Here is a 26,982-nt window from a genome sequence, read left to right as displayed (position 1 = left end):
GGAGGAACTTTGATGCATGATGTTGTACGCATCCCAATTTCCTTGTTAATACAGATTTTCCTTTCTGGGGGTGGGGAAAACCCTGATTAATATTGTTAAGACTGGTATAGTTGCGTGGACAGGCGGAGTCCCCCCAGATCCTGAGCGCCCCCCCGTCATGTGGAATAACGACTCAAGACAACGTGCTATGGGATTAAATTGGCCACAACTTTATTAAATTTCAAATGTGGGTAGACCTTGGCTCAGGCATTGGGCGTTCTCCCTCCCCAGTCCCCAGCCGGGGACCTAGGGAACATCAGGGTTATCCAGTGTGTGTGTGGGGGGATGGGCCGGCTCTGGAGAACATACGTTCAAGCAGAGATAGCTGCCCCCGTTACGCCGCCACCGCAGGGGAGAGCAATGACGACCTTTCGGCGTACGGTCAAAGCCTCCCTTCAGAAACCCCTTTAATGGGGAACCCTGGTATCGCCGCTGCAAAGAGGAAGATAGACTAAACGGTTCCGCCCAAGGCCTGATACCACCAAAGTTGTGATGTTTTGCTACAGGAAAGGCGAAACCTGCCAATGCAGGGAAATTCCTTTCCGGCCCTTTAACAGCGACCTTGATGTAGCAGCGCCCGCATACCTGTGAAGAAAAGTTAACCTGCAAACCTGTGAAGAAAAGTTAACCTGCAAAACAAGACATTAACTGAGGGTGGGTAGGGTGGGAGAAGCTCTGGAGCCAAGTGAGGATTCTCAGGTAAGGTCCTCCCTCTATTGTGTGGGCAGGTAATCCCTCCCCTACCTGGCCTGGTCTCCTTGGCAACGCTTCGCCCAGGTGGGATTGGACAGCTAACTGAGGTAGGCGGAGACCTCCAGGTATCCCACCTGAGGGAAGGCGAAGCCAAGCCTATGCAGATGGAGCCGCTCCAGATCCAGGGGCTGCGCGCATCCACGCAAAGGGCGCCCCCGTTTTTATGTGGGGAGCGGTCATTGTGAAAACTCCCAAGGTGTCACTGTTTCAAAACAAAACGATTTAAGTTTTTGGATATAGTTTGTTTCTGACATGCTGTGTGACATGTCTTAGAGGTATTGTTAGCATCCATTTGTCTTGAGAGGTGGAATGCAGAGGGTAAATAATGATAAAATCAGGAAATGTATGGACAGTGCTGTGCTACCCCGAATTCTGGTTAAGGGGGAATGAGAAGGAAAATAGCTTGGCAAAAGGCTTCCATGTGGAAGTGCCCTGTATCTTCCAAACTGCAAAAATACATTTCCTTTCTTCCTGCCTCATTCCACACCTAGTCATGATTCAAGGCTGTCTTCCCAGTGGACCCCACAAAATTCTGCAGCATCTCTCTTATTGAAGGCATAACTCTGCCTGCTGCTTCAGTATGAAATCCATTCCCTAGGGAGACATTATGTTTCTCTAGCATTCAGGATTACATATGAAAAAGAAAAGTACTATTACCGCTATAGCCCTGAAAGATTATACAACAATTTCATTAATGCCAGTGGGAGCGGGGGGGGGGGGGGGAGAGAATCCCTTCTCGATTTACTACTTGTGGCAGGCATCAGATAAAAGCAAAGATGGATTAGGGTCACTATACAATATTTATGTTAGCCACAGCCTATATCCATAATGCAAGTAATGTGCTGTGCCTTATTCTGTCGTCATTCCCTGGAAGTGTCAGGTTTGATTCTGTTTATTTAATCTTGAGGATACCAAAAGAAAATAGAAAGGTTGAATAAATGCATGATTAACAACCTGGCATTCAGGTCATTAGCAGGGCAACTCTTAAGCATGTTTACTCAGAAGCAAGACCCACTGAGTTCAATGGCTTGTATCCAATGCTTTTCCTACTTACTGAAGTCCCATTGAAGTTAATGGGCATGACTTAGGTCCGAGGGAAGGTGCATCCCGTTTCCTCGCTTAAGGCACTCCCCACTGGACCAGCCTGCTGATGGGCCCTTACGCACCTTCACTTGCCTCCTCCATCACTACCACAAGGGCCACAGTGATTCAGCTTTCCAACCGATGTACCAGCACTGGACTTCCAGAAGGAGGAAGAGGGGTGGATGATGCATGGTTACAAGGCAAAAGTGTGTCTTTTGGTCCCACAGCTGACTCAGGCCACAGCATGGGACCCAAAAAGATGTACCGGTACGTCTTTCGGGTCCACACTCTGGCACAGCCAGAGCACAGGAGCCCAAATGGGACATCCATGATTGGGATCAGAAGTCAGGGTGGCTTCTGTAAATCTGGGGCATCCCACATAAAATGGGAGCATCACACAGTGTGATATAGAGGCCAGCCCAGTTAAAGTAGGCCTGAGGCCTAATGTGTGAGATGTGGCTGGAGATGAAGACCTCATGAGGGAAAGCCAAGAGATCATGGTGGGGTAGAAAGAGTTGAGAGCAAGAAAGGGTTGTGGCCAGCAGAAAGGTGTAGCTACATTTGCTATTTACTTATAAAAGTATTTATAATACCGTCCTCCAAGATATCAGGGAGGTGTACAGAATTTTTAAAAAATTAAAAACACACACATTAAAAGCAGTACAGTTCAACACCATTTTCCCCGTGCACTGTTCTATGCCAGCATTTTAATTGTGAGGAACCCAGGCAATGCAAAACGAACGTAACTCTGCCTAGAGCATGTAGGGTGGTGATATATGTAGTGAAATTTCAGCTCCTACCACTCCAGCTAACCTCTCCCTTCTCTTGGATCTCTGTAGGAAACAAAAATTAGTGAAGAAGATGCCTGAGGCTGTGTTACTGATCGGGGTGCAACTAGGTGCTTAAAGGACCGGGGCACAAGTCTACGCTTCTCCTGCTCACCAGACTACCTCCCTAACAATACACCTCCTGGTTATGTTTCTGCATCAGTTATTAACTGACCAGTCCCTTCCATCTGCTTAAAAATTCCAGTCAGTTGACAGAACTTGTAATGATGCCAACCATACCTTGACGCTTCAAGGGATTCCAACGTGCTGTCGAAAAATTAATCAGCTTTCATTACAGGCAGTTAGAGGTTGCTACCATTTTGTAAACGAATGCGGCCTGACACACAAAGAATTTATAGAAAAGTCACCTCAGTGAGTCAGCATCTGGGGTTGTGAACAAGAGCTTTAGATTGTGAAGCTATTGCTCTATCACCTCTCTCTCTGCCTCGCTCTCTTTTGCGCAAGACTCCAGAGCAGTTTATCTGGTTGAAAGCAGGTTTAGCTGGAATATGGTGCTTTCTTTTACAGGTCATGAATACAATTATATCCACAATGATAATAATAATAATAAAAAACAGGCCGAGAGAGAAGCATTGCTCCCTTCAGGCCATATTATGCTGTTGTAATAAAGAAGATCAAAAAGACCCAGTACAGACACATATAGTCAAGTCAACACAGACACCGGTACGTGTCAGTATGTTAAATCCACAAATTCCAGACTGTAGGCTTTTTACTTCATACTAAGAGTCTGACCTAATGACATCCTACACAGTGCTGGCACAACCCACATCCTAGTATACAGAGCAAGTCCCAGTTAACTTTCTGCACCCTTGGAGACAGATACTGCAGCTCTGAATTACTGCCAGTTCAAGTGAGAAACTGGCAACTCACTCAAGAAGAAATGATACTCAAGAAGTGAGGAACTGCTAGCGGGAACAGTATTTGGTTCCTGGGCACTGCTTGGTTTCCTGCTGTGGCTCATAGTGATGCAGGGAGGGAGGGAGACATAGCAAGGTAAGGCAAGACTTTGTTGGATCAGGCCCTTGTGCTGTAATCAAAAGATGACATAGAAAATTCAGTGCCAAAATTTGCTACCTGCTGTTCTCTTGCTCACAGGAAGTAGCTCATTCCTGAAGCACAAGCCCATAGGAGGGCTGATTCACACGAAACATCTTGTGGCTTATATCGTGCCTTGCAGAATGTGATTTGTAGCTCACTGTCTGGCATTCCAGAGTGTAGCACAGGTGATCAACCCAACAGAAGAGCCACTTTAAATATGCTGCTGACATGCCTGGACTGAGTCTTTGGTGACATCTACACCGTATGTTTAAAGCTCACGGATTCTCCCAAAGAATAATGGCAGCTGTGGTGCGTTGAGGGTGCTGCATGTCATGGAAGATCATCTTATATAAGTTGTTGTGGGGATGTTTAATAAGCTTCTTGTTTTATTTGACCCTAAAATGATTTTGTGGTTTTTGCAACTGTAGCATTAGTAACAATTGTTTGCGGCGGGTCTTCTATTTATATATGCAGTCAGCATTTTTTTCTGAACTCTAAATACAACCCTGTTTTGTCACGGCACATGGTTAAAAAGAAATACATTTTGACTGCCTGACTGTCTTTGCTTTTATTAAGCATCACGAGACTATTAACCTCAAGGCTGGGGATTCGAGTCCCATACTGGGGGGTGGGGTGGAGATTCCTACATTGCAGGGGGTTGGACTAGATGACCCCAGTGGTCCATTCCAACTCTATGATTCTGTTCATCATATTTGTATGTATGATAGTAACCTTAAAGCACTGATATCTCAACTAAAGTACAGCCAAGATGTTCAATGAATGTAAGTATTCCAATTGCAGAGCACATCTGAAATGAGTAAGTAGAACCTATGACGGCCTAACTTTAAATACTAGAAGTGTCTTTTCGAAAGTAGACACCAAGCCTTGAAATCCAACAGAAAATCCAACTGCTGCTCATACCACCAAAACTATTACAGCAATTGTCTTGTTTTTATGACAGGTACCATTGGCTGACATCTGATGAGCTGTAGGCACAAGATTTAATGGGATCCTTCTTCTGAAGCATGCTTATTATGTGTGCCAATAAAAGAGTCAGACACATAAATAGATTTAAGGAGGCCACAACTTTATTTTAAACGGGCAACTTTTAACAATTAACATCCCCAGACCAGTCATTAAGGAGATCCCTGTGCTCCTGAGGCCCAGCATGGCTGTCCCACCAATTGACCTATCCCCAACTGGGCAAGCCTGCCCAATCCCAGGGTCAGTTGAATGCCAGCTCCAAATGGCAGCCACTTGTACTTTGCCACCCCAGCTTGTCCCTAAGGAGATGGCAATCTGTGCTAAGCTCTCCACCTTTCCTTGACAATGATGTTACCTACCAGGCTCTTTCTCACCTCTAAAGGGCTCCTCCCCAGTCGCTGGCCACCTGCCAAGCCGTGACAAAAATTAACAAGCCCAATTAGACCAATTAAAGCTAGAACACATCCCATCCCAACTACAGTGCCCTGGGGAAGACAACAAGCCTGCTCTGCAAAGGCCAATTCTGCAGAACATGCAAAAATTCCCTCCTAACCCTATAAGGTGGATCCAAGACTCTCAAGGCACCTGCTAAAAACTGGGAGAGGTGAGCACTGCCTGCCTCACAAAAATAACCTTGGGCTAAGGGCGAGACTGCCTTAAATATGCTGGCTTCCCCCTTCTTGTACCAAATCTTGTAAGGAACCATTGCCCTCACACAGTGGTGGACTTGGGTACTATGGGACCCTGTGCAAGGCCAAAATTTGGTGCCCCCTTCAGCCCTCATGGGGACGCAGGTGGCGCTGTGGGTTAAAGCCTCAGCGCCTAGGACTTGCCGATCGAAAGGTCGGTGGTTCGAATCCCTGTGGCGGGGTGCGCTCCCGCTGCTCAGTCCCAGCGCCTGCCAACCTAGCAGTTTGAAAGCACCTCCGGGTGCAAGTAGATAAATAGGGACCGCTTACCAGCGGGAAGGTAAACGGCGTTTCCGTGTGTGGCTCTGGCTCGCCAGAGCAGCGATGTCACGCTGGCCACGTGACCTGGAAGTGTCTCCGGACAGCGCTGGCCCCTGGCGAGTGAGATGGGCGCACAACCCCAGAGTCTGTCAAGACTGGCCCGTACGGGCAGGGGTACCTTTACCTTTACCTCAGCCCTCATGCTGTGTTCCAAAGCTGAGAAAGCACCCACAAAGCTTTAGAAAGGAGATGGGATGACTCTAGGACCCTGTCAGAGCCTCCTGCCTTCTTCCCAAATCCCAGCGCCTCACTTACTGGGCTTTGAGATGGTGCCCCTTGGCTCACACAGGCCTAAATTTGTCCCTACCTCACAACTCTGGCAATGTGGCCCTCCCTGTGACTGCTCCTCAAGGCAACCTCAAACTTCTTCCATCCTACAAGCCATGCCCTCAGAAGCTAAGGCACACCAGGTCCCATGGGATATGCTTCCACAAAAGGACATAAAAGATTTCAGCCTACTATTATTATTTATTAAATTTGTATACCGCCCTTCATCTGCAAATCTCAGTGTGGTTCACAACATAAAAATACAATATAAAAGCACAAAACGCATGATTTTAAAACCCCAATAACTCCCCCATCCCACAAACACACTTTAAAGAGTCCGGTAGGTAGCCGTGTTAGTCTGACACAGTCAAAATATATATAAAAACGCTACTGCGCGCGCGCACACACACACACACACACTTTAAAGAGGTATAAGATGTTCATCAGCCAAAGGCCTGGTTAAAGAGGAACGCTTCTGCCTGGCACCTAGGCAAACTTCCCAGGGGAGAGCTTCAACAAACAAGGAGCCACTACAGACAAGGCCACTTTTCTATAGGAAATGCTTTTAAAACAAATACCAACCACAAGTTAAGTGTGGCATATTTTTTTAAAAAAAATCTAAAATAGTAAAATTAATTTTGCAACGTTAGTTATCCAGTGCTACATTAGAGTCACAAGAAAATCTCTCCAAGGCCAAATTCCCATGAAAGACTATTATCATTACTTATTTTTCAAAACTACTTGTGCTAATTGAAATTATTTTAGATGCTTTGTTTTATTGCTTGTGTTTACCATCCTCCTTTGGGAGGAAGAGCGAGACATGCATTGAACAAATAAGCAGGGATTTTGTCAGCCAGAACTCACCAGAACTCAGTTTTAGCACCTTTTAGGTGGGCACCATTGCCATTATAAGAGAACAAGGGAGGCATTCATGAGTTCCGGCACCTCTTTCTCTAGAAAAATAGCACTGCTTATATTCAGCTCTAGCCTTTGATAGCAGAGCAATCAGTGGCCTTACTCAATGTTTTCCCTGGTACCTGAATTAATATCAATGAGAACACCCAGGACTAAACAAGTCCTTTCCAAGAAGGGTGGCGCCTACCTTGTGGAATGCCTGACTCAGCAGACCTAGGAGGCAACTTCTTGGGCTTCCCTCACCAGCTGAAAAACAACTTCCAAATAACCAAAGGCCCATGAACTGATTCCCTCGCATTTCCAACACGACAAGAATCAAACAGTCATTGATTGTGTGCTTCTTAGGAGAGGATTTTCTAATAGCTGAAGCTATAGATAAACACCACACTTCACTAATACATTTCTATTATCATGACACCTCTAAAGCAGGCTTCCTCAACCTCAGCCCTCCAGATGTTTCGAGACTATAATTCCCAGCATCCCTGACCACTGGGTCCTGCTAGCTAGGGATCATGGGAGTTGTAGGCCAAAAACATCTGGAGGGCCAAGGTTGAGGAAGCCTGCTCTAAAGGAATATCTATGCACAAAACTTGGGCAATTGTAGCTCCAACCCCAGTGGATTCTGTTTATTGATTGTCTTTCTTCCAAGCAGCTCAAGGTGGCAGACAAAGTTCTCCCCAACCCCATTTTATCCAACCTATCTGGTAGGTTGGGCTGAGAGGCCCAAGGTCACCCAATGAGCTTCATGACTGAGTGGGGATTTGACTCTTGGTCTCTCAGGTCCTACTCAATGCTCCACACTGGATCTGAATTTTAATTTGGAAATGTCCATGCACTTTAAGGAAATAAATGTTTCTTCGACAAAGGTTTCAGTAAAACCACACCATGTGTTTTCGACATTTGTGCATGAGAGAGAAAAGGGGGGAGGGAGTATACGCTCCCTAGTTTTTGTTTGCAATCATATGCACACTTCCCTGGGAGTCAACCCCATTGAACACAGCAAGACTTCCTTCCAAAGGACTACAATGTGCCTACATATGAATCCAATACAAAGCAATGCAAGTTTCCACAGACACCTTGTAAACCTTACAACAAACCCGTCTCAGCTGCAACAACTTAACTCTCCATTCTTTCTTTATTTTTTTAAAAAAAGAAACCTTGACACATCTAAGCCCATCAAGTCCATTTTGTGCATTCTAAACACTCAGTCATAGTCACAGACAACAGAGGTGCAGGATGCTAAAAAAAACCAGACATGCTAAAATGGTAAAAAAATACTAAAAATGGTAAAATGGTAAAAAATATGGTCATGGTAAAAAATATAGCAATGGTAAAATATTTGTATTTCACACAAATCCTCTGCCACCGTTCCCACATGTATCTAGGCATTAGCACATGATTAGAAACAGCCCCACCCCAATCATTATTAGGAGTAGTGAATTTATTGCTTGCCCTTATCCAGAAGTTCCCAGGGCAGGTTATACAACAATTTAAAATTCAGTATTCAAAGCAGTTAAAACAAATTGCAGCCACAAGAATAGCAACCAGATGCTGTTTTCTCATGGAAGCAGGCTCCAACGTGTATATTCTTAGATGGAGGGCCAAGTCCATGTGCCAACATGTGCTACATGCTCAGTCCCCCAGCCAGTGCTGTACAAGCTACACTGAGCCCATGCTCGGCATCTTACAGAGGAGAAGGCTTACCTTGTCTCTAGCTGTACTCCATATAGCGATGTCCTACGGCAGTTCACACATATTTCAAAACACCAGTGACTTCAGAGTATTTCACCTTCCAAAAAGAACGCTCTCCTACCTTTCCTACTTCTTGAGTAACCTAATCAATATAAGCTTTGACAGATACTTTCTTGGCTGATTCTGAAGGCAAGAAAAGTCCTGTACCAAGAAGCTGATCAACAGCAAGGCAGACGTGAACTTACTGCTTCACCGGCATGCTTCTCACCTATACATCAGGAGCCAGTCATGTGGTGTAAACCAAGTCAGGTGCCTGATCTCTCCTGAACTACTCCTCAAAGTATGTACTCCTCCTAATTGCCCTCATAAATGCAATGGCACTGCCTGCAATAAATCTTATTATGCAAATGCGTAGGGCTAGAGAGTGCAAATTGCTTGACTGCCACTTAAGTTGTTCCTCTGAATGTTCAGGCAGAGTTTTTTTTTCCCCAGGCAGTCCGGTCACATCATAAAGATCCAAGGACACAGATGTATTGATCTGGAAATATGACTTTTGGGCAGTTAATAAAGCTCACTCAGGGTGCACTAGTTGGGATCTGAGAAACCAGGTTCAGATATTCATTCAGCTGTGAGGCACACTGGGTGGCCTTGAGCAATGCAATATCCCCCCCCCCCCAAAAAAAAATGACCCTGCAGGATTGCTCTTAAACTAGGGTTACCAGACGTCCCCGTTTCCCAGGGACAGTCCCCAGATTTGCGAATAAGTCCCTGGACAAATTCCATCCCCGGAATGTCCCCGGATTTCATTTCATGTCCCCAGGAAATGCAGCAGCAGCAGTCTCAGCAGCCTGGAGCAGTTAGCTCTGGCTGGCTTCAGGAGCTGCTTGGAAGTCCCCATATGAGGGTGATGCAGGGGCTTCTAAGATGCAGCTTCCGGGCTGCCTCCACCTTCCCTGACCCCAGCAACTAAGCTGTGAAGGGAGGCTTCATGCTGCCTATCAGAACAGCCTCCCAACTCCTGCAAGTAGGAGTGGGGCAGGGATCTCTCAGCTGTGAAGGGAGGCTTCACGCTACCTATCAGAGCTTGCATGCAAGCAGGAGTCTCTCAGTTAGGCAACGGGAAGCCTCCCTTCCCAGCTGAGGGATCCCTGCCTCCTCCTGCTTGCACGCAAGGAGGAATGGGATTGGGGCTGCTCCGATGGGAGAGGAGGCATTGTGCTGCCTGAGCCTTGCTGCTGCTCTCAGCCATCCTTCTCCGCCTTCCACGCCTGACCCACCGCACACCGCTTCCCCACCACCGCCACTACCGAAAAGCCAACAACTCAGGCTTGTGGAGAAAAGAGATCGAAGCCTCGGAGGAAGGGGAAATGTGGCGGTCAAGGTCAAGGTGGTGGCCACCGCCATCGCTGCAGCATCAATGTCCCAAACATGTAGTATTTATTTATTTAAAGTGTCCCTGGATTCACTGAAAAAAATCTAGTAACCTTATCTTAAACATACAGCCTGATCTTATGCTTAAATACTGTAGCTGTCTTTGTACCTCCATATAAATAAAGTGTCACTGAATGCATTGGGACACCTTCAATTAAACACAAATAGGCTCAGGCTTCACAGCTGTGATCTCATCTACACTTTCCATCAGAGGGCAGTGTGACCGGTTCCATGCCCTGGGTGCTGAGCCTAGTGGGTGCTGCAGGGCACCACAATGATAATGTAGTGAACTGGGCAGAACGGAAAGTGAGAGTTGGGTGCCAAATATTGGCCTTGCCTGGGGCACCATTGAAATGTGAAAGGCCCTGTTTCCATTGAATTAAGTGGAATTTCTGAATAAGCATGGATAGGATCAAATTACAAGCTTAAAATGAGGTGTGGATGAGCCCCAAGTATGGAAGAGCCCTAAGGCAAGTTATTGGGGACTCCTGTTTTGAAGATGGGGAATAAAGTTGGGGAAGGAAGACTCCATTGTCATGGACATACACATAGAGCTAAGCCGGACCTGTCAAAAACCTGACAGATACATTTTTAGACATGACTACCAAGGTCAGCAGTGGGAAGATGCCTGTTAACTGAACTAAAAGATTGGAAAGCCAATTAAGACTAAGACATTAATTAGAGAGATATCTTAATATATAATTGTGGGAACAAAGAAGCCATCGCGTAATTGGAAAAAATGAAATCTACAAAGCTTAAAATTAACATTATAGAGTACATTTTATTTAAAGTACTGCAAGTGGTCCGTTTGCCCGCCTGTTATGTTTTCTCAGTTCATTGGCTTAACTGCTCTAGACATGTTCTCCTCCATCCATTTTTACAAAGGGATATTACTGGTCTCTCTGTATCAGATGCGTTTCCTTAATCTATTTTATGGCAGCTAGTTTAATGGGAGATGCCTGATTTTAAAACTAAGCTATCAGTATTCTCCTGCTATATCTAGTTACTAAGAAAATTAATATTTTACCATACTCCAAATTCCTTAAAGGTTTAACTGATGACACATCCCAAACTCTTATTCAGTAGGGGTTCTTTTTTTGAACACAGCTGGCCAGCTAATCAGTAGCATTCAGTGTAGTCATGTTGCTTCACAGGATGGAATAATCAAACGGAATTGCCATTCATTTCAACATATCCAATAGGCCAAAAAGCAGGAAGAAGTACAGGCAAGGGTGCATCTGACAGATACATTTCAGTCAAATTAGGGGATGTGTGTCTAGCTGAGCAATGGAAGCTTTCTCATTATTTTGAAAGCAAAACTTGTTAGGAATATATCTGATGAGCACACGGCAAGGACTGACGCAAGACTGCAAGGAGGAGGAAGGAAATCAGGAATTTGTAGCCATGCAACACAGTAGGGATATTTAGGGACTCAAAAATCCTTTCTCTGACCACTAGAGGTCCTGCCCAATGGCCCCCAGGGAATCCAAGAACTGACACTATAACTCCGAGAATCCCCTGCTGGGGCGGGGGGAGGTTTAAAGTGAAAGCCAAGATCTGTAGGCAACCAAATTCTACGCTAAATTTCCATGCCTCTACAGCAAAGCTTGTTGACAGGCATGAAAAATGGGAACATCCCTTCCTTAAACTAAATTCATTCTGTTCTACAAGCTATTTTTGTTCCTTCTAATTGAATCAAGTCCATAAAACAAATAAAGAAAAGAAAACCCAGCAGTTTGGCCAAGCCAAAAGGCACACGCATGTAAATAAAAATGGAGCCAGCACAGGATTTTCGTCCCATGGGGTGAACTTGGCATTCCTCTACCTCCTCTCTTCGGATGACATAAATACTTTCCTCCTAAGGGGGCCATATGTAAAAGATTGTTATGCAAGCTACATCTGCTGAAACCCCCTCTTCTGCCTAAGGACCATCCTCAAATTGTCCCATTTTCTTGATCGTATTGCCTTTTCCTGTGTGCTTCTCAGGGCTGTCCAACTTTAAATTGTTTGCATAAATGTGCCATTACGCATTTCTGGTGCCTTTCTTGTTTGGTTTTAAAATTTGGTTGTTTGCTTCAAACTGGAACACTGCACAGCCCCTCCTGCCAAACTTGCTCTTCCTTAACTTGATCCTCAAGAGAAGATTGAACATGTGACAACAAATATAGTCAGTAGCCTTTCAGTTAACAGTAGCAGGAAGCTCCTCAGTCTACATGTGTCTGCAGTACAAGAACCAACCTAACACTGCTTAACTGCCTGAGCAACCAACAGGGCACCAAAGAACCAGGGGGAGACGACTCTGAATGGGCAAACAAACAACCAAAACCCTGAAAACTAGCTTTTCTCATAAATGTTGCATAATAACTGCGTGGGTTTGTGTGGCACAATGTTTTGCTTGGGGCACTATTTAAGCAAGGCCTGCGTAATTCACTCACAGCTGTTGGACTTGACGGCAAAGCCACCAACACAAAGCCTTCCCAGTAATAACTTGGTGCCAGTCCATTATTGCATGGTTTTAGGTGAAGCATAACTTTAATGCAATGCATGAGTGAGCTTATGGTGGAATCACTGTTCATAGATTGTGGGGGGAGAGAGAGAAACACGGGTGGGGTGAGGAGGAGATGTGTGAAACCTTTTGCATATTTTCTTTTAGTTTGGCAAAATGTAGCCAGAAGCAGTTTTATTTTCATCTTCAGCTGGCTCAGTTTATATAGAGAAGCCAGCTGGCTTCCCATACAGTGTGCCTGAGATTCCTGGAACTCAAGTACAATAAAAACGGAGTTATTCCCCAGACGTTAAATTGATAATTGAGGCCTTTCAGTTAATTCGATTTGGATAGCCAGGCTAAACAAACCGCAAATCTTGAGGGGGCGAGGGTGGAAATGCTCACATCCCTGCTTGTACGGTAGCATCTGTGTTGGATCCTAATAGTTGCAGTTGAGTTAATGATTGCTTGACCTGTCCAAGTTCTCTCTGGAATTAATTTGGAGCAGAGTGAGTAATTCCTGGGTGTCCCCTGGATGTCTGAAAAAAAATACATTTACACTCCATAGTGGGTCCAGGGTAAATTTGGTTCCTTAATTTGGTGTCTGCACAACCAGACACATAATTTTATTATGTGTGTTTGATTTTTAAACTGTCGACTTCATCTGTATTTTTATCCTATCTACTGTTGTTAAAGTTTATTGTAACAAATATTTCATACCATGTTCTACAAATGGCTCAGAGATATTTTGTAATTGAGCTGCTTATAAATCTTGCTGAACAATTAAATACAGTGGTACCTCTGGTTAAGAACTTAATTCATTCCAGAGGTCCATTCTTAACCTGAAACTGTCCTTAACCTGAGGTACCACTTTAGCTAATGGGGCTTCCCACTGCCGCCACACAATTTCTGTTCTCATGCTGAAGCAAAGTTCTTAACCTGAGGTACTATTTCTGGGTTAGCGGTGACTGTAACCTGAAGCGTCTGTAACCTGAGGTACCACTGTACATGTCACCACTGCCGTATGCCAGAGCCCAGGGAACCTCGGCGAACCTGAGAGTTTTCTTTGCCATGCCTCAATCATGCAACTTCCCAAACAAAAAGGGAGGAAAGCAGACAGTTTAAGTTTATTACTATGCCTTTCAACCAGAAATGTCCCCAAGACGTCCAAGTGATAAAATGCAGCTTACAGATATTTTAGACCACCTCTTTTTTTTAAAAAAAGTCTCATGCCTCCCAAATGCACCCACCCCTGATGTCAAAGAAAGTGGGAATAAATCCTCAGGCAGCTGCTCCAATCAGCCAGCAACTCTACCAAGGTTGTGAGGGGTAGAGCAATTGGAGCAGCTTTCCCTTGAAGGGCCAAATACAGCCTTATTCCTGCAACAGTGCCTCCCAGACAGCAGCTGAGCTTGTAAGAGTCCCAAGCTGGCCTGATGTGGTGATGTCACTATGGCACAGCAGATCATAGAATTGTAGAGCTGGAAGGGACCCCAAGGACCATGTGGTCCAACCTCCTGCAATGCAGGGAACTCATATAGGCCACAAAAGGTAAAGAACCCCTGGACGGTTAAGTCCAGTCAAAGGCGACTATGGGGTTGCGGCACTCATCTCACTTTCAGGCCAAGGGAGCCGGCGTTTGTCCACAGACAGCTTTCCAGGTCATGTGGCCAGCATGACAAAACCGCTTCTGGCGCACAGAGGACTGTGTTGAGTGCTGGAGCACACAGAAACACCATTTACCTTCCCACCACAGCAGTATCTATTTATCTACTTGCACTGGTATGCTTTCGAATTGCTAGGTTGGCAGAAGCTGGGACAGAGCAATGGGAGCTCACCACCGTTGCATGAATTCGAACCGCCGACTTTCTGATTGGCAAGCCCAAGAAGTTCAGTGGTTTAGACCACAGTGCTACCTGAGTCCCATGCACACATATAACCCTAAAACCCTCCTTCCTTTAAAACACTGCATTTTATCTTACACCCTTTGGAACCTGCAGCCTGATGCATGTTTATTCAACAGCAAGTTTAACAGGACCTGTTCCCATGTAAATGCACATTGCGTTTCAGCCCCTCCCACTTGCTCATGTGCATGTGTTTTTCACATGCACGCACATTTCTTCATTTTATTTCTAAAGTACATGTACCTCCTTTCCTTATAAAATGTTCCAGGGCCACTCACAGGTCCCAGGGGTTGTGTTCAACATTGTCTGTACCTTAGCAGAACAGACTTCTGCTCCTCCACATTCCTCTGTCTCACAATCCTCTTTGCACCTCAAAATCTGCTCTAGGGACTGGGGGACCTTCCAGAGCAGATTTTTTTGAAGGGTGCAAGTAGCTGCAAGGGGTGGTGCGAAAGCTGAATCACCGTGTGAGCCAAAGTCCAATCGCAGAGTTGGATTCCATCCAAGGACTGCAACTGCGGTTCACTTTCTAAAGATTTTATTGCACTTGCCACTTAGATTTAAGGCCAACTCTTGTCCAACAAGTCCAGTGGGTTATCAACTAAGAAGCTGCAGGCAATTTTGAGACATACCGCAGAACACTTGTAAGATAGTATTCAAATAGCTCAGTTACATAATTTCAGCACACGTGATAGTTAACTAGGTGCATTAACTCTAGGGCACATAGCATATTATGTTTTAATTATGCTGCGTGCTCATGCGGTTCCTTTAATCTACGGGGCTTCCAAGTATTCGGACGTTATTTAAAAAAGCCTCATGCTTCCACGCATGAACTCATCTCACTGGTTAGATGACATGGAGTGTGTTTGGATGACTTGCCCATAATCACATATTCCTGAATGAGTCTTGTGCTAGAACTGAAGCCTGTTTAGGAACACAGGAACATAGGAAACTGCCTGCTACTGAGTCAGACCACTGACCCATCTAGTTCCCTATTCTCTTTCTTGTGTACTGAATCTTTAGGTTTTCCTAGCCCTGCATAGAGAAAGAATCCAAGGCCTTCTGCATGGATAGCTCACCTCCTGCCATCCCTTAGCTACTCTAGAAATAGACTGAATCACGCAGCCTTTATTCCACCAAACTATCCTCAGTATCTCTGCTTTCCTATTGGCTTTCGTCAAGCCAACCATTTCACCACAGCTACATTTCATATGCACAAGCACAGGGCATATCAAGTGTTCCTGTGCCAACCAAAGATGGTATCTGCTCTCACCACTTCAGATATCCTCATACTTAGGTCACATGGCAGAGAATCCAAGATGGCGGTTGTGGCATCGGATATGGATAGCACCGTCTCGCACAGGCTTACATGTGCACAAACTGCACAGAGAATTTCAATATTTCAGCCAAGTTTGATTATAATAAACAGAAAGACTGGTGTGGGAAGGAGAGGCATGGGCTTGCATGGATAAAGATATATTTACATGATATCACAACCAGTGTCAGAAAACAATGCACGCTGATTGGCCTGCACGATGAGTAGGAACATGTGGAACGTTGTGGGGAGGAGTTATGTGAAGAAAGTCTGCAAATGGGTTTGCAGGATGAGTGGCTGCCATGACAGGATTGTCCTCACATAGCCACTGACTAATGCCTGAGCTACCTGAGAGTACTTGAAAACTAGAGGTCTAAGTGGGGGACACATTACAAACTGACACATGAATATGCCTTGTACACATGGAGAGCAAGTAGCTAAGTAGACCAATTCCATTTATGTAAACAGCTTTGTGTCAACCCACAACCAGTAACTGCCATTTAACATCTTGAAGTGGGATGACTCTTGACACAGTGGGAACAACCCACATGCCAATGCCCACTGTGTGTGTGTTTTGTCTGTCATGTGGAACAGTCACGAGTCATGGAGGCTGTTCTGAGCAATTTTCTTTACCTTTTTTTCTGAGCAATTTCCACCCAATTACTCCTATATATAGCCCAACTCTTAAAATTTGGCTGCATTTTACGCTCACCATGTCAGAGGTTGTCAAACTCTGCCTGTTTGGAATTCTGAGGGTGCCCTCCAATCATCTGTCACTCGAAAGCTTGGCTCAGTTAATTTCCCTCTCTTCTCAATTGCCAGGAGAAATTAACCTAGTGTGAAAACAAAAGTCTACAGGGCAACAGCAGCTCCTCCTCTCTAAGCACTGAGACTGAAGCAAACACCTATCCTTGAGGGTTGACTTCAGGGTGACTTGAGAATTCTCATCAGTCAGACCCTGGCTCTGGATGTATGAATTGTTTTCCTCCCATGGTTTGAATAAATGGCCGGACATGTGTCTAATTTCATTTTACCTGTCTAATGAGTTCAAAATGTGGAGACTGCTTGTTGCATTGATGATTGGTTTATATAATTAATTAATTAATTAATTAATACTTTGCTTTTTGTACCCAGCCCATCTGACTGGGTTGCCCCAGTAGCTCTGGGTAGCTTCCAACAGGATGTATAAAAACACAACAACAGAACATCACACACTAACAACACCACCACCACCACAACAGAGCACCACGCATTAAAAGAGCCCTGATACAGGGCTGCCTTCAGATATCTATGGAAGGTCGTATAATTATTTATTTCCTTGACATCTGATGGGAGGGCATTCCACAGGGTGGGTGCCACTACTGAGAAGGCCCTCTGCCTTGTTCCCTGTAACTTCACTTTTCACAGTGAGGGAACCGCTAGAAGGCCCTCAGAGCTGGACCTCAGTGTCCGGGCAGAATGATGGGGTTGGAGATGCTCCTTCAGGTATACAGTGCCTTTTTTCTTTAAAAAAAAATGTTTAGGGGTACTCTCATTTTCCTACTCATATTGAAGTACTGCCCCTCAATGAGGCCAAACTTAGATTCACAAAATGTTTAGGGGTATGCGTACCCCTGCATCCCCCCCAGGAAAAGCACTGTATACAGATATCCCAAGAAGCAGGCACTGGCTATTCATAAGGCTACATCTATAAAACACATCTAGGCTAGATGGACCAGTAAAGAGCTATTCTCCTTTAAAATACTGAAAACAAAGTTATATGTGCTCTTCCATACAAAAGTTGCACTTTAGAAATTAATGTTCTCGATGTGGGGGGAATGTCAAAGTTTTTTTAAAAAAATATGTATTTGGGGAGTTTCACTTCAAACTGGACATTTGATGTGTCAAACTGGACATGCACAAGCAGGGTGAATGTTAGTCAGTTTGGAAAGTTTTTTCCCCCCTTTCTTACATGGGAAAAAAAGATCCTTGATTTATTAGGTGATGTTACATTCTGCACAACAATACATTTTCCAAGCCAGTAGAGTGAATCAAATCTCTTATCCTGCCTGTGCATTTTATATGCATTTCTCACCAAAAATGCTATTCTATCGGGAGCCACTGGAACCTTTTGCAGAGTTCTCACATAGCATATCCCTTTTCTTCTCCAATAGACATGCAGTATTCAGAGCCAGGAACATTCCTTTTCTCAGCTCAGGGCTATATATCTAATAAAGGCCTGCAGCCGTTAACGCCCAGACCCAGAAGTCCAGAAAAACCCTCCAGAAAGCACAAAAGACACTGGAAGAACAAACCTAAGAGCAAAATAAACTGGCACCAGAAACTACAAGTAGGGCTTGTTTCACAGGATAAGAGAATGCTATCTGAGAGACATGCTGTTGGATTTATGTGGTGGAAGGTGTTTTTTTTTTTTAAAAAAAAAACAACTTAGGTGCATCACTAAAAAATACTGAATTACTTTAAAACACTTCCTTAACCCTCCTATACATTTCAGTCAGAACTAACCCCAAAGGGATATACAGATATGTAACACACACCCTTTGCTATATCATACTCAATGTTTTTATGTTCTGTTTTACCTGGGACGGTCCTCCGTTTCAAGAACTGTCAAGTCCAAGATCAAAAAACGAGAAAGAGTACACACCTTGATGGCGTCTATCTATAGTTAGCACGGTCAACAGCAGCCTGAGCTGGTACGCAGTTCATCTTGTTGCAGTCTTCCCCACCATTGTGAGAAGTATTGCACTTTTGTTTAAATTAATTATTTAGCATATGCAAATTTTGTGTGCACCTCTGTCGTCTTTCATTCTCCTTCTTGCCAATGCATCTTCTCTTTTTGCAGGTTAGGCCACCCTAATGCATTCACCTATAGTAAAGGGGTCCATTGCTCAGTGGTGCTAAAGCACTGCGCCCACCCACGCCCATTGTATTTTATAGATTTATGTTATTTGTTAAAAGGGCTTCCAAGTTAATTAGGTCCCACTTAAAATGAAGGGGGGGGAGGAGTGTGAAATTATGTCTGCCTAATACCATTACATACATTAGTTCAACATAATGAAAACTCATTGGATAACTCAATAGTTACTTGGATGCTGATGAAACTGGTAAGAGCAGGCATAGGCAAACTCGGCCCTCCAGGTGTTTTGGGACTACAGTTCCCTTCATCCCTGACCACTGATCCTGTTAGCTAGGGATGATGGGAGTGGTAGTCCCAAAACATCTGGAGGGCCGAGTTTGTCTATGCCTGGGTAAGAGGTTAGCCAGTTGCCATTACTTTACAATGGTACCTCAGGTTACAGACCCTTCAGGTTACAGACGCTTCAGGTTACAGACTCCGCTAACCCAGAAATAGTGCCTCGGGTTAAGAACTTTGCTTCAGGATGAGAACAGAAATCACACACCGGCGGCGCAGCAGCAGCAGCGGGAGGCCCCCATTAGCTAAAGTGGTTCTTCAGGTTAAGAACAGTTTCAGGTTAAGAACGGACCTCCGGAACGAATTAAGTTCCTAACCCGAGGTACTATTATCATTATTATGCCTACTTCCATTTAAGTTGAGATTGACTGATTGATTGATTGACTGATTGCATTTAAATCTCACCTTTTTCTCCAAAGGATGTCAAGGTGGTGTACATCGTTCTCCCCCTCATCATGTAATTCACACAACAACCCTGAGAGGTTGGTTAGGCTGAGAGGCAGTGACTGGCCCGAGGTCCCCCAGTGAGCATCCTGGTCGAGTGGGGATTTGAACTCTAGTCTCCCAGGTCCTAATCTGACAAACCAACCATAATACCACACTGTGTCTCAAGTTGAAAGGAAGAGTGCAGGAGTAAGGAGGTCTATGAAGCCCCACAAGAATAGGAAAATCCCATAAAGTTGTGCTTCTTACCACAGTCATACCTTGGAAGTCGAACACCTTGTGAGTCAAATGTTTTGGCTCCCGAACGCCGCAAACCCGGAAGTGAGTGTTCCAGTTTGCGAACGTTCTTTGGAAGCCGAATGTCTAGCGCAGCTTCCGATTACACGCCTGAAGCTCCTGCAACCATTTAGAATCCGTGCCTTGATTGCTGAACTAACTTCCGTTGGGCTTCCAAGATACGACTGTATAAACATTAATCCTTAATTCTGATTCCTCCCCGCCCCCCATTAAATTGGAGCCTTTAGAAAACAAATGCATGCACTGTATTTGCATGTACTACATTTGACAAAACAAATTCTTAAAGTGCTTCTTACGAGTATAGGAACATGAAAAGATTTGCCCATTTCAAACTTTGGGAAAGGACAGAGTTATGTACACCTCGTGTACATAAAGTACCTGCAAACGCCTTACACAGTCCCATAACAAATCCTAACTTTTCTGTTTTGCTGCACAACTCGTGCTCTACCGAACTGCACAGAATCTACCACCTGGCATGTTTTGGTGCCTCCAGGTGCATTTCCAAGTTCTTCTCTGCCCAATCCTTTTGTCCCCGCAGTCCCAGGCAACCAACAAAAACAGGAGATAAATTGTGACCCTGTCAGGCCACCATATATGGCTGCATTCAGCTTCCTGGGTCACAGGGTGTGCAGAGTTAAAAGCTGCTTTGATCACACTAGAACATCAGCTTGCCACTTAAACCTGTGTTCAAAACCAAACAGCAAATAGCTTCCATCAGCTGCTAACCTAAATATGTAGACCTCATTGATCGCAGCAGAACTGACTTCTGAAAACACACACAGAGCGTTACAGATTTTTATGCAGGCTACTCCTTTGCAATCTGGGGCAAATTCTGTGCAGGGACAGGTCCATCCTTGTCCTTTTTTTACAAAGCCAATCATGTTAGCAGTAACAAGAAACTAAATAAGGGAAGACTTTTACGACAGGAGATTTTGTGAGAGAAGTTTCAGTGTGGTTCTGGTGAGATTTCACCATATAAACCTGGGGTTTTGCCAGCCAAGGGATATAAAACAAAGCAATTACAACTGATGTTAAGAAGGATGTTGTTTAATTAGCATTTAGGGGGAAAATGAGGGATTTAAAATAATCCATACAGAAACTATAATCCAGCTGCATTTAAACTGCAATCCTTAAAACACTTCTCAAGTATGTTGTTCTACAGAGTAATCAATGTGAAGATTGCCGTCTCTTTATAGTATGACTCTGCATTTTTACCTGAGAGTAAATCAATGGGATTTACTCTCCAGTCAGCATGCACAGGTTTGCAACTTCGGTGAATTAAACCTTCCAACACAATGTTACACGCAGCCTCACGGAGGCCTTTCTCACAATAAAAGCCACAGTGGAAGACTGAAGCATAAAGTTATGAACAGAAATTTCACTTCAAAACTATAAAAGCAAGCACATTATCCAGCTCTTTTAAAAGCATGCAAATATTTGTTCCCTACAATTAGGTTCCTCTGACAGGTTAGGATTTGCTTCTTTAATAATAGCCTGGAGCCCGTAAGCGAGAATGAAAGTTTAGAGCAAAACAGCGTAACTCAACTCACCTTTCGTTACCAGTGTATGCAACTAGATTTTCAATTCATTTGCAGGGTCATAAGGTACATCCCGACCAGAAGAAAAGAAAAGAAAGCAGCCTTCTTCAACAGATGTCTAGCCCGACGACAAGGCATTCGACAACAAGGCATTTGAGCTCCCAATCTGATACCTGCAGGAAGAAAACTTTTTTAATTGGCTGGCCCACACAAGGAAATGCATGACATCACAGACGGCTGGAAAGACAAACTTTGCTGTGTGCACCTGAGAGATTTAAAGCAACAGTGAGCCGCACCCAACCTGTCATCTACCCAGAAACAAGTAAATTACATGTGCCTGCCTGCATACGAAGTTCAGATAACAGTCATGTCATGTGCAGTAAGATTTCCTTCCTTTTAGGATGCTCACGTCTCTTCTGCTATCAACTTTTATCCTTCGGTAGCAAATTATTATGAAAATATGCTACAGATTTAGTAAATCGTAATTAAGACTAACCACAGGTTTGGACATAATACTGAACTCAGTTAAAAACAGAAGCGAAAGCTACAAAATTGCTCCCAGTTTTGACACAGGAGGAGAAGGAAGTGGGGGAGGGGAGTGTGAGCCTGAGGCTCATCCAGGGTCATTCCTTCACAATCAACCACACTACTTATCATTTTGTTTAAATATTGCCTCCGGCCTTGTTTGAGCATCATAATAAACCATAGTTAAATGTTGCACCAATCTTTGCTACTTTGCTCCTCCCTGGGATTGTGCAGGGGAAACAAACCACCATTTCTGGCGTGCTCTTATGTCCAAACTTGGGTTTGTGTTTTGTTTTACTTCCAACAAGCCGCAATCTTTTGTTCTCGTTTGTTCTTGGCTTAATTATTGTGGTTTGCTTGAGGAAAAATGAACCATGTTTTGATTCCCCTGCGTACAAGAAGAGTTAAGTAAAAACAAACAAACAACCCCAAATGGGGGTTGATGGGAGTTGTTGTCTAATAACATCTGAACCATATTGGCTACCCCACAGTAAGGCAATAACAATGGTTTACCATGACATACAAAAGGGGCCTCTGTGTCCAAATTCAAACTGCCTTCACTTCTACTACACCTACTCACTAACAGAAAACTGATTTCAGATCACAGCCGGCACGTAGAACGGCCATTAAATAAAATGTCCTCAGACATTGGCTGCCACTAAGGGAATGTCAGTCAACCACCCCTGACTATTAGCAAGCCACCAGCTTAACCAAAGATGGTCACTGTAATAAGAATTTTAAGGTCTTAAGATATATATTAAATGTTCATAAATGTACCAAGCAAACTCGTACATAAATATATAAACCACATGTCTGAAGCAGCACAGGAAGACAGTCCTGAAACCATTTTGACTCCCAAGCTGACCAAATGTTTCTCTGCAAGGCGGGAGGAGGTGAAAAAAACCTTCCTTGTTACAGGAATTTAGTAATCACCATTTCAAAAGGTGACAGACTACCAGGAAAGGCATTATCAGATAACCTGGCAGATAGGAAAAACAACAACATTCAAATTTCTGTGATAGACCACCTTTTCTGAATGTAGGTATGATGATGGTCTTGGGTTACACCCCTTCTGTGGTGTATGTATGATGTATGGAGGGGTGGTCTTGAGCTCCAGGGCAGGGAATTTAAAATGTCTATACAAGGGCAGGCACACCTTGGTTCTCAATAAAGATCAGGCTTACTAGCTGCTTTGCTTCTCAGTATTCTCCGGTTGGCCTCTGTTATTTTCTCCTACTAATAGGGAACCCACGTAAGGAGACTATATGGGCTCTTGGATACCCCATAAGGGAAAAGGGGCAGATTTTGTTTACAACACCGCCCAGCAGCCGTAACATTTCTGCTGTATGGAAAAGATAGATATGAACATGCAATCTGAGTTAACACAAAGAAAAACAAATCTGCTGTAGAGAGGTGCCAGCAGAGAACGTGCCAGAATTTTGAGTGTCTAAGAAGCAGAGCAGCTTTTGAGCAGGTTTCACACAATTGGCACTTTACTGAAACAAAAATCCTTCTTTTGTTCTGAAAGGCAACTTGCTGCGGGAGGAAATACTGGTCCACCAACTATGTGAATCACAAACAAGAAAACCCTTCCAACTGCCTTACTGATCGTTGGGAAGTACAGTTTCTTTACAAAGCAAAAGAAGCCACTTTTGAAGATTTCCAGAAGGGACGGCTGACCTGGCCTGTTGGACTAAAAACAATCAAGTGTCTGGTGGCACATTAGAGAGGAAATTCTCGTGGCCTAAGCTTTCAAGGGCCACTCTACCAGATGCACGAAATACTCACCTCAGTGGGCAGGTGTATGCCCTGAACGTAAGAAGAAAGAAGAAAAGTTTTCTTCAAAGTGAGGCTAAAAGGTCAAACAATGCAGAACACAGAAGTAGGTGAGTCATTGTACCATGTGCAACGCAAACTAGTTCCATACAATGTGGAACTTGGGACTCATCAAATCCTGGGAGTGGCTGGCTCACTGCAGAAAGTAATTGTACCTCTGTATGCGCAGAGGATATTGCTCTTTTCATTATCAGCTTTGCTAGTCCAGAGTTGGACACACCCATATTGATTGGATTTTGTATTAATTTGAAAAGCCTCTGCATACTGCTGTAACGAAAGCTGCTGTCTCTTTCATGCTTGTGCTTTTAGTCTCTTTAAATAAAAACACAAATCCTTATTTCAATACCAGACCCTCCAAGTGTCCTTATTTCCCAGCGACAGTCCCAGATTTACAGAAGGTTTGATCCCATAGTGGCCCACTTTTACTTAAAGGTAAAGGGACCCCTGACCATTAGGTCCAGTCGCGGACGACTCTGGGGTTGCGGCGCTCATCTCGCTTTATTGGCCAAGGGAGCCGGCATACAGCTTCCAGGTCATGTAGCCAGCATGACTAAGCCGCTTCTGGCGAACCAGAGCATTGCAAGGAAATGCTGTTTACCTTCCCGCTGGAGCGGTACCTATTTATGTACTTGCACTTTGACATGCTTTCGAACTGCTAGGTGGGCAGGAGCAGGGATCGAGCAACGGGAGCTCACTCCGTCGCGGGGATTCGAACCGCTGACCTTCTGATCGGCAAGCCCTGGCTCTGTGGTTTAGACCACAGCACCACCTGCGTCCCATCCACTTTTACTTAGGACATCCCTATATTCATCTACTAGGGTTAACTAAAAACATGTTTGAGTGTTGAACTGCAGTCACAGAGCCTGTGGTATTTCCTCCTTTCCACTGTCTCCCAAGCAGTCTGCCTCTACAGCCACCCAGTTTGATTACTGAGAACTAAGTGTCTGGTGCTATGTTATTAAACAGACAAACTGCATTGCTACATTGGATTCATTAAAGGCTGCTTGATGCTTATGATTGAAAAAATGCTAAATCTGGGTGTTGCGCTTTTTAATCTCCAAACTGAGAGGCAGCCTGTTTGACTGAAAGGAGAGCAACATTGTATGCTGGTCTCAAAACGGACAAGGGCCCTGTTGCTGAAATTATGCCCCACGATTTAGGAGTTTACTGCCTGCATTTCTGCAGGTCTTTAACACATCCTTGTGTGGCTTACCACAAAATGGTTTGCTCTCAGAACAAATAATGGCATGTTCCATCTGAATTTGATGAGATGTACTGCTGATAAAGATCCGTATACTTTAAAACTGCAGTGTGGTACAAATTTATCCCGCCACACTCGGTTTGCGCCATAATTTATTCTTCCAAGTACATTCAGTAAAACACAGACAGCAAAATGAAGGCTAGTAGATGCAGCACAAAAAAAGTTGAAAATAGAAGTAATCCAAAAGTGTTGAAATAGAAATTATTTCATGAATTGAAGTATTTTTGTCATTGTGATGAAGTGGCTCAGACTGACTGATTGTTAGAGAGGGGTGGGGCATGACAGGAAGAAGGTCCTTGGACATGAAGATTAAAAGTAGCAAAGAGGAAAGGAGAGCCTTTAGAAAGCAGCAGATGGGTGGAATGGAGAGAGGGGGGAAACTGGAAGAAAAGAGGAAATGAAAATAGGAGTATGTACCGCCAGGAGCCGGCAAAAGAGAGGAGAACTGATGTTCACATGCTGTTTTCAAGCAAAATCTAGGATTTCATGGCTCTAGCATTCCTGTTAAAAATGCAACCTGCACCGAGTTCCAATCCTTTTTCTACAAGAAAAGGTACAGCCAGAGCGGGGAATCCCCTGGGAAATGGGGAAAGAGGGACCAGGAAGCAAAGGGACAGGAAAAGAAGAAATACAGATTCCCAAAGCTGGCCAGACAGGGGCTGTGAGAAGGAGGCACAAGGCTTTGGCAGGGTGTTGTGAACTGGCAGGACAATGGGGATGAGGCAGAGAAAACTGGCGAGGGGTGTAGCCTGGAATGAGACACACCGGGGCAAGATAGGGATGGGTAAGGAGAGGTTGGTACTCACAGGGTGATGGAGGATGATGAAGGGATGGGGGTCAGTACACAGGAACCAGAGCAGCAGGACCCATCCCCTGAGCCAGAGAGGCCCCACATGGTGAGCTCTGAGGCGTAGGGAGCAGCAGGAGAGGTGCTCCAGGAAGCTGAGGCAGGCAAGGACCCACAGCCCACAGTCCTTAGCTGACCAGGTGGGACTCGCTAGCTCTGAGAGAAGGTGTGTGAGTCCTCAGCTGAAGTTGGCTTGGAACAGGCGAGGGACACCTGCCTCATCAAGCCCAGGTGCTGCAATTAGCATGCAAGGAACAAAAGGGAAGCAGAGCTGAGGTGCTGTGTCTGCTCAACTGCCAATGTTGATGGGCCTCAGCTTGGATGATCCAGGATCTTTGTGAGACTGTGCTTCTGTTTGGACTTGTGACAAGTGGATTGATCCTGAACTGGGGGCTTAACATACTGACTTGCTGTCTGGTAGGCAAGGGTTTGGGACACAGGGTCCTAGAGGCCTCCCACTTCCTTCCCAAGGCTGGGAAAGCACTAACTTGGCTTTGGGAAGGAAGCAAGAGGAATCTAGGACCCTACCAGAGCCCTCATGCCTCCTTCCCAAAGCCCAGTATCTTGCTTACCCAGTTTGGGGAATGCAGCACAATGTCAAATGTTGTCAATGGCTACTAAAAAAGGCCTCGAGGGCCACATGCGGCCCACAGGCCTCTCATTGAATCACCCAGTTCATTACTATGGACAGTGAGACTTACACCCAACTAAATGAACATATTATATAGTTCATTAACAATGTGGCCAAGGTGTGATTTTATGCTGTGAAACAGAGTTGGAATAACCAACTATGCTGCCCAGCAGAGGCGCCAAACAATCAATGGCCCTGTTTTCAGATCATTGCCAGTGATTTCCTGAAATAAAAAGAGCCTGTTTCAAAATTTCTGCAACTCGGAATGCAGTGAATTATCAGCTAACAATGGTACTTTCCCCCTCAAGATATAGGCAAATTTAAATTTGGCCTTGCAGTGAGGTAGCCTGGAGGCTTCCTGTAAGAATTATGGCAGCCAGCCAGACTTGAGTCCAAGGCTGTTCAGCCAATTAGTGTGCAGAAGGGAGAGCAGGAATAGGCCATAACTATGAATATGATTTTAAGAGACAGTGGTATCAGTCTTGGAACTGCGTTTCCCCTCCGATAAGAAAAACACAACCTATTAAATCTTCAAAGCGAGAGTGTTTCTAGAGATTAGCTATAGTAACCCATGAATCCCACTATAGGTTCTTGGTATGATAAAATACACATTCACAGCTGGAGAACGTAAGGTTTTGAAACCCCA

At 44.6% G+C, this 26,982-nt stretch overlaps 1 protein-coding gene across 4 annotated transcripts in view; it reads right to left on the bottom strand.

The window, feature by feature from the left end:
• The window catches only part of LNX1 (ligand of numb-protein X 1), a 116,837-nt gene that overhangs the window by 66,952 nt on the left and 22,903 nt on the right, over positions 1-26,982 (bottom strand). For 2 of the 4 annotated variants that reach the window (XM_083755644.1, XM_083755647.1), the window contains exon 2: positions 21,249-21,409. The gene's annotated coding sequence lies outside the window, so the exon portion shown is untranslated. Of the gene's footprint in view, positions 1-2,942; positions 3,057-8,641; positions 8,937-21,248; positions 21,410-26,982 lie in introns of those variants that run through there. The other 2 variants (XM_083755645.1, XM_083755646.1) reach the window with 2 other exon arrangements.

This window comes from Podarcis gaigeae (assembly GCF_964106915.1).
Source record: "Podarcis gaigeae genome assembly, chromosome: 9".
Lineage (NCBI taxonomy): Eukaryota > Metazoa > Chordata > Lepidosauria > Squamata > Lacertidae > Podarcis > Podarcis gaigeae.
This window is presented reverse-complemented; position numbering and strand designations above follow the sequence as displayed.